Source organism: Mya arenaria, chromosome 5, assembly GCF_026914265.1.
Source record: "Mya arenaria isolate MELC-2E11 chromosome 5, ASM2691426v1".
Taxonomy (NCBI): domain Eukaryota; kingdom Metazoa; phylum Mollusca; class Bivalvia; order Myida; family Myidae; genus Mya; species Mya arenaria.
This window is the reverse complement of record NC_069126.1, coordinates 3,064,027-3,076,573: the sequence shown is the minus strand read 5'-3', so window position 1 is coordinate 3,076,573 and position 12,547 is coordinate 3,064,027.

The window sequence follows — 12,547 nt, the reverse complement described above, 5'->3', positions numbered from 1 at the left end:
TTGGAAACAGTGGGGGCTATATTTGGAGTCGCTTAGTTGTCTAGCATCAGTATTAAATCAAAGCACTGAAAGTGCTGAGGGACGGTACCTCTGGTGTATGTGCAGAAAAATATACAGGGAGAGCTGCCTGGAGAGCTGCCTGGTTTCAAAATCGTCGTTGTTATCAACTATTGACAGTTTGGTTATTTCAAGAGCCAACTTTCGTCATGCATTTTTTTATGAATGCATGTTAAGCAAGCGATCACTTCGTACGAAGTTGCGTACGATGATTTCTGCGACCGTTTTATTAACGCTTTCGTACGTTATTACTCTTCAAAAGGGGGACGAATCGGACTAAAAATGTAAACAAACCGTAGATGTGAGTATACAAAAAAAATCACAAATAGTGATTTGATCTGCTTCGCTTTTCGAATAATCAAAATAGATATTTACTATTTATTTTAATAAATATAGTGGGTGGTAACCTTTTGTCGACTACGGTTGCTACGGCAAGGTTTGACCCGTTTAAACAGCTGTTTCTGTGTCACATTGCAATGTTTTCAGGTTATGACACATTTCGATACCAACTATATTCATTTCTTATCACTTGTACTGTGTATAATAATTGTTATGGCGTTAACATGTTAAATAATCACATCCCAAAAGGTAAATGTACTATTACGTTCGTTAATTCTTTGTTCTATTCGATTGAAAACCCCGGAAGTACGAATTTAAGAAAGAGTTTAGTTAGCGAATATTATTTGAACTGTATCTTAAGATATGTAAGTTTACACAGTCAAATATGTTTTAATATACAATTCTATATACTAACCAGTATACAAATGACATTTGTCATTACAAATAGGTATACCTATTGTCAATTACAGTATCCTCTTTGTTTGTTGTTGATTGCAATCTTTTGAAAGAAAAGCTCAGTCATCTGAGATGCAGTGTTGCATGACTGAAAAGCATTGGGTATGACTGTATATCTCAGCGTATGATTAAACCAACTATTGCAGAAACTATGCAAACAGTAATCGGGGAGTAGGATTATTATTAGATTTTTTATTGTTATTAGACCCAGTCTTTCAAAAACAGATGCAATTGCCATTAAAACATAGTATAAAATAAGAAAATACTTGCTACTGCTTCTTGAAAACTACCGATTTTTTACCAATATATGTAATCATAATACAAAATATCACTGTCAAGGCAGGCATTTCATTTGAATTTGAGAAATGGCTTTTACAAAACAAATTTGTACTGTAGTGTTGTTTTTTTATCTCTTAAGATAAATGTGCACTTTTACAAGAAATATTATCAAGAATTGTATTTGAAAAAAATGGTAGACCATTTCTTTTTTATTTTACTAACAACTTTCACGTTTTATGGATAATAGTAAAGATTTATGTATCTTCTATTTTACAGGTGCCCATCATAGAGTGTTTCTCCTTGCCTGCAATCAGGATACATCAACTGACCTTTGAATTGTGTTTTCCAACTTGGGATTCAAACACATGGCCTCTTGGGTAGGAGAAAGTCAGCCAACACCTGTGGCTATAACACAACACTTCTTCAAGTCTCGCTCTATGAGTGATCATGATGTGAAATAAAACAAAATGCAGTCATCTTTTTGTCATATTAAATAAGTTATGAACAAATGAAATATTTCAAACATTTTATTTATTCTTTATTTTGACAAACAGTATGAATAAACATACATGTATACCAATTGACAAACACATAATTGGCAAAGAATGGGCACAAAAATATGAGAATATTGAAGTTGGAGATTTATTGTTAATATTGATTTTAATTAGACAGAAAATGCCCCAATTTGCCAAAAACCATTGAATATCAAATGACAATGCTTGGATTTACAAAATTCTGCCCAAATGAGCATAGATCTGTGAGTTGCTGTTTGGTATTCGTTCATAAAAGTCATGATATATAAATCAAAGTTTAAAACAAAAATGTTGCAAACATAAAACAGTAGAGGATCTGATGTTATGTTGAAATGATATACTTGTATAAGCTATTTAAACTGTATATGAGCAGATTCTTATGGAAGTATGAGCTTAAAGTATTACTTTATTCCAAAATGGTGACCTAGAAGGTTTAGTTCCTTGTATTGGTCAATGTTATATTGTTCACTTAACAACTTGAGGTAAATGCAAGATATAATACAGTCAAGTTCAGAAACTGCTTAACAGTTATAATAATAAACCCTTCCTCTCAATATGGTGTACATTTGTGGGAAGTCATATCAAATCCTTCAAAAGGTTAAAGAGACATGGAGCAGACACAATTTGTTACAGACGGACAGACAGACAACTCGAGCTAAAAGAATTACACTAACTTAGGCTTAGATGAGCTGGATGAAAAATGGCTTAAACAAAACAATTGAGAAGTTGCCCAAAATGTTACAGCTACATGTAAGAAATGAGCCAAGTATCAACAAGAGATGTTTGTCAAACATTATGCCCCCACCTGAGCGCCATGTTGTCAGGATTATATGAACAATTGAATGAAATAAGCATGGACCGAAATGACAGCTGATTAGTCACTGACATTGGATGCCGTTGAGGCAGTTTTAAGATTATGACCATTCAAAGTGTGAGGATAGAGTGTGTTATGACCATGACCTTTGACTCTATGACCTCAAAATCCATATGAGTCATCAGCTGGTCTACAAAAATCTAAATGTCAAGTTTGAGGGACATGGGTTCAGGCATTGACAAGTTATCACACAGACAAGCTTTTTTCAATCAATGTCACTGTGACCTTGACGTTTGACCCGATGACCTCCAATATGGAAAGGGGTCCTCTACAGGTCAGACACAACTCCAAGTCAGGTTTGAGGGCCATGGGTACAGGCATTGTCAAGTTATCACTCGAAACATTTTCGCTTTCAAGGTCACTGTGAACTTGACATTTGACCCAATGACTCCTAAAATCAATAGGCGTCATCTCCTTGTCAGGCCCAACTTCCATGTCAAGTTTGATGATCATAGGTTCAGGCATTTTTGAGATATCACTGGGAGAAGATTTGTTATCTTTTTTGCATTAAAGGTTATTGTGACCTTGACCTTGGCTCGATGACCCTCAAAGTTAAGAGGGGTCATCTACTGGTCAGGCCCAACCTTTATGTCAAGTTTGATGACCATTGGTCCAGGAACTGTCGAGTTTGCGTTCAAGATCACTGTGACCTTGACCTTTGACCCCTAAAATCAATAGGGGTCATCTACTGGTAAGGCCCAACCCCGAGTCAAGTTTGAGGGCCATGGGTGCAGGCATTGTTGATTTATCACTTGGACAACCTTTTACCATTCAAGGTCACTGTGACCTTGATCTTTGGCTCGATGATCCCCAAAAACAATAGGGGTCATCTACTGGTGAGGCCCAACTTCCATATCAAGTTTGATAACCATAGGTCTATGCATTGTTGAGTTATCACTCGGACAAGCTTTAAAATTAATTTACCATTCAAGGTCACTGTGACCTTGACCTTTGACCCGATTAGCCCTAAAATCATCTACTGGTCAGGCCCAACCTTCATGTCAAGTTTGATGTCCATACGTCCAGAAATTGTTGAGTTATCACTCGGACAAGCTTTGGTCTACAGACGGTAGACGGTACCGACCGATCGACCGACCGACATGTGCAAAGCAATATACCCCTCTTCTTCGAAGGGAGCATAATAAAAAATGTCTTATTATGCACAACAGTAATTACATTGACAGAGACATTTTTTCCTTTGAAGTATTTATAAATTGAGTCAGTAGCTGAGTCCTTGGATGACATAACAGTGCAGTATGTCGGTTATAAAATTTGTTTCCTTTTCAAATGATATGCCAGCATGTATAAAGATGGTCTCTTCTTCCTGTATAGAGTCAACATCAAAGTCCACAGTAAATAGATTCATGTGAGTTGCAAGAAGACAGAATTTTCAAGTTTAAACAATTAGCAATGTTGAACTGATGTAAATAGTTGCTCAGATCACAGCAAGAGTAAACTGAATCAGAATGAATCCATTGAAGGTGTTGAAACAGTTTCTGTTTGAAGGCTGTTCAACTCAAGCACAATCCTTTGATATGAGATGGTGGCATAAACTGTTTTGTGAATTCTGTCCTTGAAAAGTCTTTGGTAGTCTCAAGTATCACCTTGAAGAACAGTTAAGATGAATTTTGTAGAGATTGGAAAGTCTATTGCTCTTTCGGTAACTTTTATTCTAGGTTCTGAAGTATTTGTGACATGGCGCTGAGTCTCTGAAACGAAAAACTAAAATTATTTAAGAGCAAAAAAAAACAATGATAAAAAAATAATTGAGTACATATACAAGATATTTTAAATTTACACCTTTTAACAGTCACAGAATATTTCACAGAGCCACTTGTAAAATACGTATAATAAAACATCAGTTGTTTTCTCAGTTAGATAAAGGGCACAACTCAAAATCACTTAAAGCCGGATAAATAGACCTAATAATTAGGACCTATACATCATTATACAAATATAATACAATAACATTAGTGTATTGTCTCTGACATGACTGACAGCTATAATGATACCTTGAATTTGGTTCTTTGACAACAGACTTATCTGCTAGAAATCATTGAAAACCCTTTTTATTTCTATTGTTTTCTTTAAGGCTGCACTCTTACAGATTAACAGTTTTGATAATATTTTATCTTTTGTCCAGGAATGAGCCAATTTTGTGTAAACATCTGAAAACCAGCGATACAAGAATGCTGACAAAAGATTTTCTCGCAGTTTTTCATACTTCTGTTGCAAATTAATGTTTTTGATAAATGCATTAAACATCATTTTTTGAAAATAAATATGAAAACTTGCAATGTGATTTTTTCAGCATTCTTATATCACTTGTTGCTATGCATTTTCACATGCAATGTTACATATATACAGTATCCAGTGATGTGGATCATTCCATATATATGCTGCACATCTTTAATATTATAATTATAGAATGTGCATCAAACTATATGCATGATAAGTTTAAAAGTTTGTATTAAATTGAGATTTGGTAAAAAAAATGCTACAAACTGACTGTAAATACATACATAATGCACGATTTTCACTTGATTTGCTCTTGTGGTGTATTAACTTTTATCTTGATTATAAATAACACAAGTAAACCGGAAATATGGAAATTTAGTTACCCATCCCGAAACCTGCAGTTCTGTGAAACAATCCGTCCCGCCTAGTTACCAGCATCTTGGATCCATGTCAAAATCTGAAATAAAAAATAAATAATCTATTAATTTATAAACAGGCTGTTTTCTTTCTGAAGCTTAAAATATGGTTGACATTTTTCTTTAAATGCAAGGTGGTTTCTGTTTTAATAAAGCCATTGCTTGAGCTCAAGTATTCATCAGTCGTGGGGTTCAAGATCTGAACCTGTCCCACTTTTGCACCCAGGTTTACCGTACTAATATTATACAGTTCATGAGTGTGTCCCAGTACTAACCCACACAGGTCAGATTGTTTGCAAATTAAGGAACAGTTTGTAGAGCTGGTTGAACAATTCAACTGCAAGCTTTAAGTTATTTTAAGTTCTAAGGGCCTTTGAGCCAAGTTAATAGAGCACAAACTTGCAAACAGGGAGTCCCCAGTCCAAGTCCCATTACTAGCTGCACTGTTTTCAGAACCGCAAGAAAATTGGAAAAAAATGTAGTTTGGGACAAACAAGTCTCCCAACTGTGACCAATAGAGCTTATGCTTACCTTCTGGCTGCTCTGGATATTTTAAAAAATACTTTTTGACTAGCTACAATAATGAGCAATTAACGATACTTTTTTTATTATTTTGACATTTCTTATGTATCCCTGTAACGCTACAACTCTCTACCATTTAACACTGAGCGAAATAATAAAAAGTTATATTATGCATCAATGTTGAATAATAATGACAAAATTGTTCAATATGTACCCGACAGTGATCTAAACTGGATTTTATTTGTCATTAGAGTCGTTATTTTCACATAAATATATTCTTGGTCACGAATACCGTTATACATGTACACAACCTGTCAGATTTGTTCCAGATTTACAGATATCGGGACACTTGATAAAAAAATCGACACATGTACAGTATACCTGAACATGTTTTTTGTCATAGTGACATAAATAAATATGTTAAAGTAGGCAATAATATTTTCGTAGAAATTTGAATTTATAACGGAGATAATTTCAAAATTGTGGTCGCGAAGATTCTCTGCGCAAGGACCGTTCGGTACTTTATGTTGGGATGGTGGACGTCACGAATCTGCCATAGTAAAACAAAATCGTCAAAAGACTCGTTGACGGCCATTTAGGTGGACTAACTTTTTGACCCCCCACCCCCCGCATCCCCACCCCCAGTCATCGAAATTAGACTTTCGAAAGAACAAGCCCAAATTATTATACTATTGCATGGAATCATATTTTTGAACAAGCCCTGCTATATAAAATTCAGAATTTGAGCAAGCCCCGAAGACATTTTACCAGTGAAGGGCTTGCGGGCTTGTGCTAATTTCGACCACTGACCCCCAGGCAACTATTAAATTTATAAGCTTCAATGTTGATTTAGAATTTCTGAACACTATTAGAGACATGATAATCTTGTAAATATAAGTCAAAGCAAGTTATAGAAAAATGATAAAAACTTTGACAGATGAAAACACTGTCATTAAATCAGTCTGTTTTTAGCTTGTTTGTTTTACTCAAAACACCGTAAAATTCATATACCATGAGTCTAATGGTTGGATAGTATTTCAGTGTTTTTATCACAACAAACCTTTTGAAATGCATCGAAATTAGAGCATTTTGTTTTTCAAAACATTTTGACAGTTGGCGCGAGGTTGCGTCCCCTGAAAATTTAGTTTTAACAAAGTAACGTTAAATCTCACCTTATTTTGTGCGTCTTGTTCTGCTGTGAAACTTCATGCGTTCGAGCCCAGGCATGTCCGAAGATAAAGAGGAATTTCAAGAGAATCAACACGATTCCACTATTAATTACAGTGCTGAAGGGTCACATAATGACCGTATGGTAACCGCGCTAGAGCGGATTGAAGCTAGGCTTACTCGCCTTGAAGGAAAATCACAAGACAATTCTGCCTCACGTGGTGAAAGTAGTTCAAATGGTGGCCATATTGGTTTTCTGCAGCCACCATTTCCGGATGAGTTTCTATCCCACTGCCATACGGTGAGCCCAGGTCTTATATATCTGTATCCTCAATATTCAGTGATAAATCCATATTCACATTTCCTTCACAAAATTTTCACAGCAGAACAAGACGAAGATTACTACGTCACGCGTAGTAATATTTCACAAAATAGTTCGTTTAACTGAACTCATAACGGCGTCGTAACGATTTCTTAATTTACTCACCGGGTTGCAGATTCCACAGAGTAGTCTTCTGTCTTGAAATTTGGCAGTTGGTTTTGTTAAAATACGCCATAATAAATGAAAGATCCCCAATATAGAATATTTCTGTTGTTGTGGCGGCCATTTTTTAGTCTACGAAGTTCGTACGCCACCCTAACAGCTTTCGTAGATCTACGAAGAAACAGGTGCTTGTTCGTACGAAAAATCTTAATAAAACGGCTAAACAGCCTGAGATACATATCGTACGAAGTTCGTACGCATAACAGACTTCGTACGAAGTTTAATAAAACTGGCCCTTATTCTAGTAAAGCTTGGAGTCCGGATTTATTTTTTAGCAAGTAATTTGGTTGGTGCCAAAAAAGGAAAAAGTCCAATGTCATTAAATGTAATGGTCAGCTCGCGCAGGAAAAAATCAAGATAAATAAATAATGCATTCTTAAGTAATGTATTTTAAACATATCCTTTATGCTTTAGAATTATAGATTTATTGCATAATTATTAATGTTCTTGTAAGCTATTGAATATTACTGGTGTTTTAAGCATTGAAAAACAGCACTCTTTCTTCGGCCGAGACAGGCGGTAAATCGGTTTTTAACTTTTCAGCCGATTGCCCCTACTATGAACGCTGCCCTCAGCGGGCACCGTCCAAAAACATTTTTCTGTGTAACATAGTTTCACCAATGATTAAAATACCGTGTAATAATTGTGATTACTTTTTTAATTACATAAAATAAGTTTGATATTTAACTTCGCATTTCATTTATATAATTTTGTATCGTTCTGTTCAACCGTTTCCGCAGTTTGCGAGACGGACTGGTGAGTGGCGGTCAATGAACTTTCAATACTAAAAGTACTAACTATCCCATAACGAACGACCACACAAGGTCGTTAACTCGCGTAAACATTGGCCCATGCTAAACGCAATTAGTTTTCCTACCAAAATAGTAAAATAGTGATCCTGCAGGGTTTCTTATGAAGCGAACGCCACGAAACTTGAGGTAGGTTGGAACAACTGAAATTCGGTGTCTGTTAAAATCTATGAATTTAACTTAGTTTGTGTAAATAATAACACCGTCGGATCATTATCAGCTACATATCATTTTTAATCTATAAATTATTTTCCAATATAATCCAAGAGTGAAAAATGTACTCATCGGTGTCTGCGCATGCCCTTCGGCTTAATGAACCGGCCCGGCCACTACCGTACAATAATGCGGATGATGTCACCTTGACCTCAGCCTTGCTTTTACTACGTGCATTTTGATGGTACCCGGCGCCTACCGTACAATAATGATGTTTGACCTTACAAAAATACAGATGATGTCACCTTGACACTCGCTTTGCTGGTTCTACGTGCATTTTTATGCACGTCGCCCGGCCCTTACCGTACAGTAATACGGATGATGTCACCTTGACATCCGCCATGCTGGTGGTACGTGCATTATGATCAACTTCTGTCCAATCTCATTAACATCATACCGTGACGTTTTCTCTCTATTTCTCCACGCTCATGTACGTAATGTAGTAAAACGTTTATTAGAAATATGACTTAAGTAAGATTGATTGATATGCATTTATCATCCGAAGCGTTTTGGACCATGACCATAATATTTCATTATAATTTTCATACGTACGCAATCAAACATTTCGGCAGTCTATCGGCCTAGAAAATGCCTGACTACTCAACGACTGAACTCAAATGCTGTGCTTAAAAGATTTCAGATAAAGTGGCCTGACAGGGAGGTCGTTGTCCTGAGGGACGTCTCAATCTGGCTTGTAAACGTTTTATTAATACAATACAACGTTCATCATGGCACAGGAGGCAACGAATGTCCTTATCGCTTTTTGGATCACGGTAATGGAGGATGACGATGACTCTGCTGTACAAATGATTGAAGTGTTTCTAACCAAGCACTAACGCAAGTCCGTATGTATTGTGTTGTTGCAACGCCGCACGTACATCAGAATATGCTGCATTTTTAGAGCCTTTTTAAACGAATATATTTCCGATAAAGGTGAAAAGCACGAATTACATCACAAGTATTCAAACAGCTGTATATAGTCGGAATTGTTATTGGACCGTTTATATGAAACATCCAGCATGGGGGCGACTTTTTTATAAATCAAAATTAAATTACAACGAAGGGCCTAAAAGAAAAAAAGCACATTGTGGCCGACGTTCAGTACCTGCAGCATTTATGGTGCATATCGATACAGTGTGTGTATTCCACGCGACAAATTGCGTCATAAATGCTACATTGGAAGATAATATTTTGCTTCGAATGAAGACTTTAAACAAAGATAACTTCACTATTTCTTCACCATTTTACATGAAACATAGTGCAGTCTACACCGCTTACGGAGCCCCGCCTTCGGTTTTCTACCAGAGTTTGATTGAGAGTTTAGTTTCTTTAAACACTTCGACAAACCTTTTCTCAATATGGCCGTCTGACGGAGCACTGTCAAAACATTTTTTGGAAACAGGTTTATCAAAGCGTTTGATAAAACTAATTTCCTAACCAAACTCCGGTAATAAAACGAAGGCGTGGCTCCTTAAGCGTCATAGACTGCCCTTTGTTTCATTTAAAATGGTGTAGTAAAAGAAAAGTTCTTTGTTTTAAGTCTTTTTTAAGCAAAATGTTGCCTTCCGACGTTGCATATATGACGAGAATTATCACGTAGTATACACACACTGCGATACACTTGAATGCATGTTGGTGATAATGCTCCAGTCCCACCAATACTTGCTTTAATTTGCCTCCCCACCTGAACACGGCGATGACATGACCTGTATTCTATTGGTGTCTCCTATGGGTTATTTTATCTGGACTGGAATGTGAGCATGGTTGAACATTATTCTACCTCCAAGGGTTTCTGTGTATTGTTCAGGATGCCTTGGACTTATATCCAACGACAAAGGCACTCCATTAGAGATCTGGGATAGGACTTTGCAAACTGTGTTCCGAGCACCGTTTCACTTTTGACGTCTCTGTCCATCGGGCGAAAGAACAGATATATCCGGACATTGTAGAGAAATACCGTTGGTTTTCCATTTCAGAACTTTGTTCAAACCTTTGGGCTGTCAACATCGCTTAAATAGTTTATCCGGGCATTAAAGTCATTTTTTTCCGCAGCATTTCTTCAAAATTGCCCTTAAGTTGGATCAAACCCAAGTCTTGTGGCGCGTGCAAGCCTCTTAGTTAATGCTCCATGAATCTACATCTCTTTCAATCGACTAGAATGTTAAATAACTGGCCAGTTTCGTTATATTGATTCTAATATATTGGAAAATGTGAATAGAAAAAATAATGCATAACTGGATTATATGTATGGTAAACTTCATTATTGTGCTTTAAAGAAAAAGAAATGTGTTTAGACGTTTAATGAAGAACAAACTACAAATAGTGTTTACCTTTTCGGATGTTGTGTTGGTATTTTTACAATACAGACGTACAGAGCGTAACCAGACCAAAATCTCATAGTTCCCTCTTTAGGGGTTTTCATGTCATTATCATCTGAGTCTTCAAAAACGACAACATCTTCCGTTTCGTCTCATTGGAAATTACATAAAGGTAGCGAAAAGATATTGCCTGTTTATCGGTAGTAATGGATTTCAAATATTCCTGGCAAAGAATACAATACATACGTCGTCTAGACATTAACGAAGGCAATTAGTGTCCAATGAGGTTCCAATCTACATTCGCAATTTGTTGGTTGTCTCAAGCTGGTCGGTGTGTCCGCCAACGAGAATGATGGCTGCGGGTGAATTATGTTGCTGAAGTTAAACAGCTCGGTCTTTAAAGTGTATCCTCAGACTTGGCGTTAAACGTAAGCGCGACTCAAAGGATGAGCATCTGAACCTAACCTACGTTGATGATAATGGGTCGTTTAACTTTTAAAAGCCACGTTGATTATATATCAACTGTATGCTCGCTGTTGTGTGTGACGAGTGAACGAGGTTCTCATTTGTATTCTTGAGTACGATATTTGCTGTACCCTTCGCACGCTACGTGTGGATTTCCTTGTGAGGAAGAACACTCATGATAAACCTTGCTTCAAGCACCCTCAAACTGTTCTGCCCATAACCAATTGTAAAATTGTAAATTTCACAAAATTGTAAAGCATCATAACAATACATATAATTAAGATATTCATTTCAATCTTAAAGCATAACTATTTACGCATATCAGGCATATGAAGTATAGCATTATAAGTATATATCATGTGTTTCCGGTACGGATTGAAAAATCCGACCCGAGGGCACGTGCGTAAGCCGGTAACGAGGCTTGCCGAGTTACCGGTCACGCAGCGTGCCCGAGGGTCGGATTTTTCGATCCGTACCGGGAACACATGATTGATTTTTTTTCTTGCATACCTAAATTTATGAATTTGTTGAAAAATTGGCGTAGAAAACGCATTTTTGTACACTTCGCCAAAAAGCGCGTGCGACGTTGTGTACTGACGTCATAAAGCGCAGTAATATTAAATCACTATCGACGTCAAATAGTTTCTTTAAAAATCGCGCTTTAACGATTACCAACTTTTCAATTTCAATTAAAAGTATTGTATACTTATATTTTTGATTCCGCTTTATTAAAATTGCATACTATACTTTTCATAAACCATAAATATCAATCATGTTTTTTCGTTACCGGCTTACGCGCGTGCCCTCGGGTCGGATTTTTCTATCTGTACCGGAAACACATGATAGATACTTATAAAGTCGAATATTGAGGTAAAGAAGACGACAGTGAAAGAAGTGCAATATGGGTGTCTATTCTATTTTTAGAAATAAACGCTTAGTGAGATCGCTACTACGCATAAGTAACCTTGCATGATTGACACCCAACTTTCGATCGCGGGAATTTTCCTGTTATAAATTATATTAAAAGCCTGGCAGAGACTTCGAGGACCAAGTTTCTAAAGAAAGCACATTCCACGAGGAGATAGCTGTTGGGATAAATTAATAAATTAATGTGACAAGAGTTGTGACTTGTGTGAAATGTTTCGAAGGTTGCCTGCATTTTTGGAAGGCGTACGAGGTTGTGTTGCCAACACGCGAAGGAATACAATCAACTGATATGTTGGATTGAGTGATTACGTCTCCTGTCGTTGAGAGACTCGCTAGTAGTTTTATTGTATGGAATATTGATGGACGCTAGCCAAGTAGCAAAAGAAATAA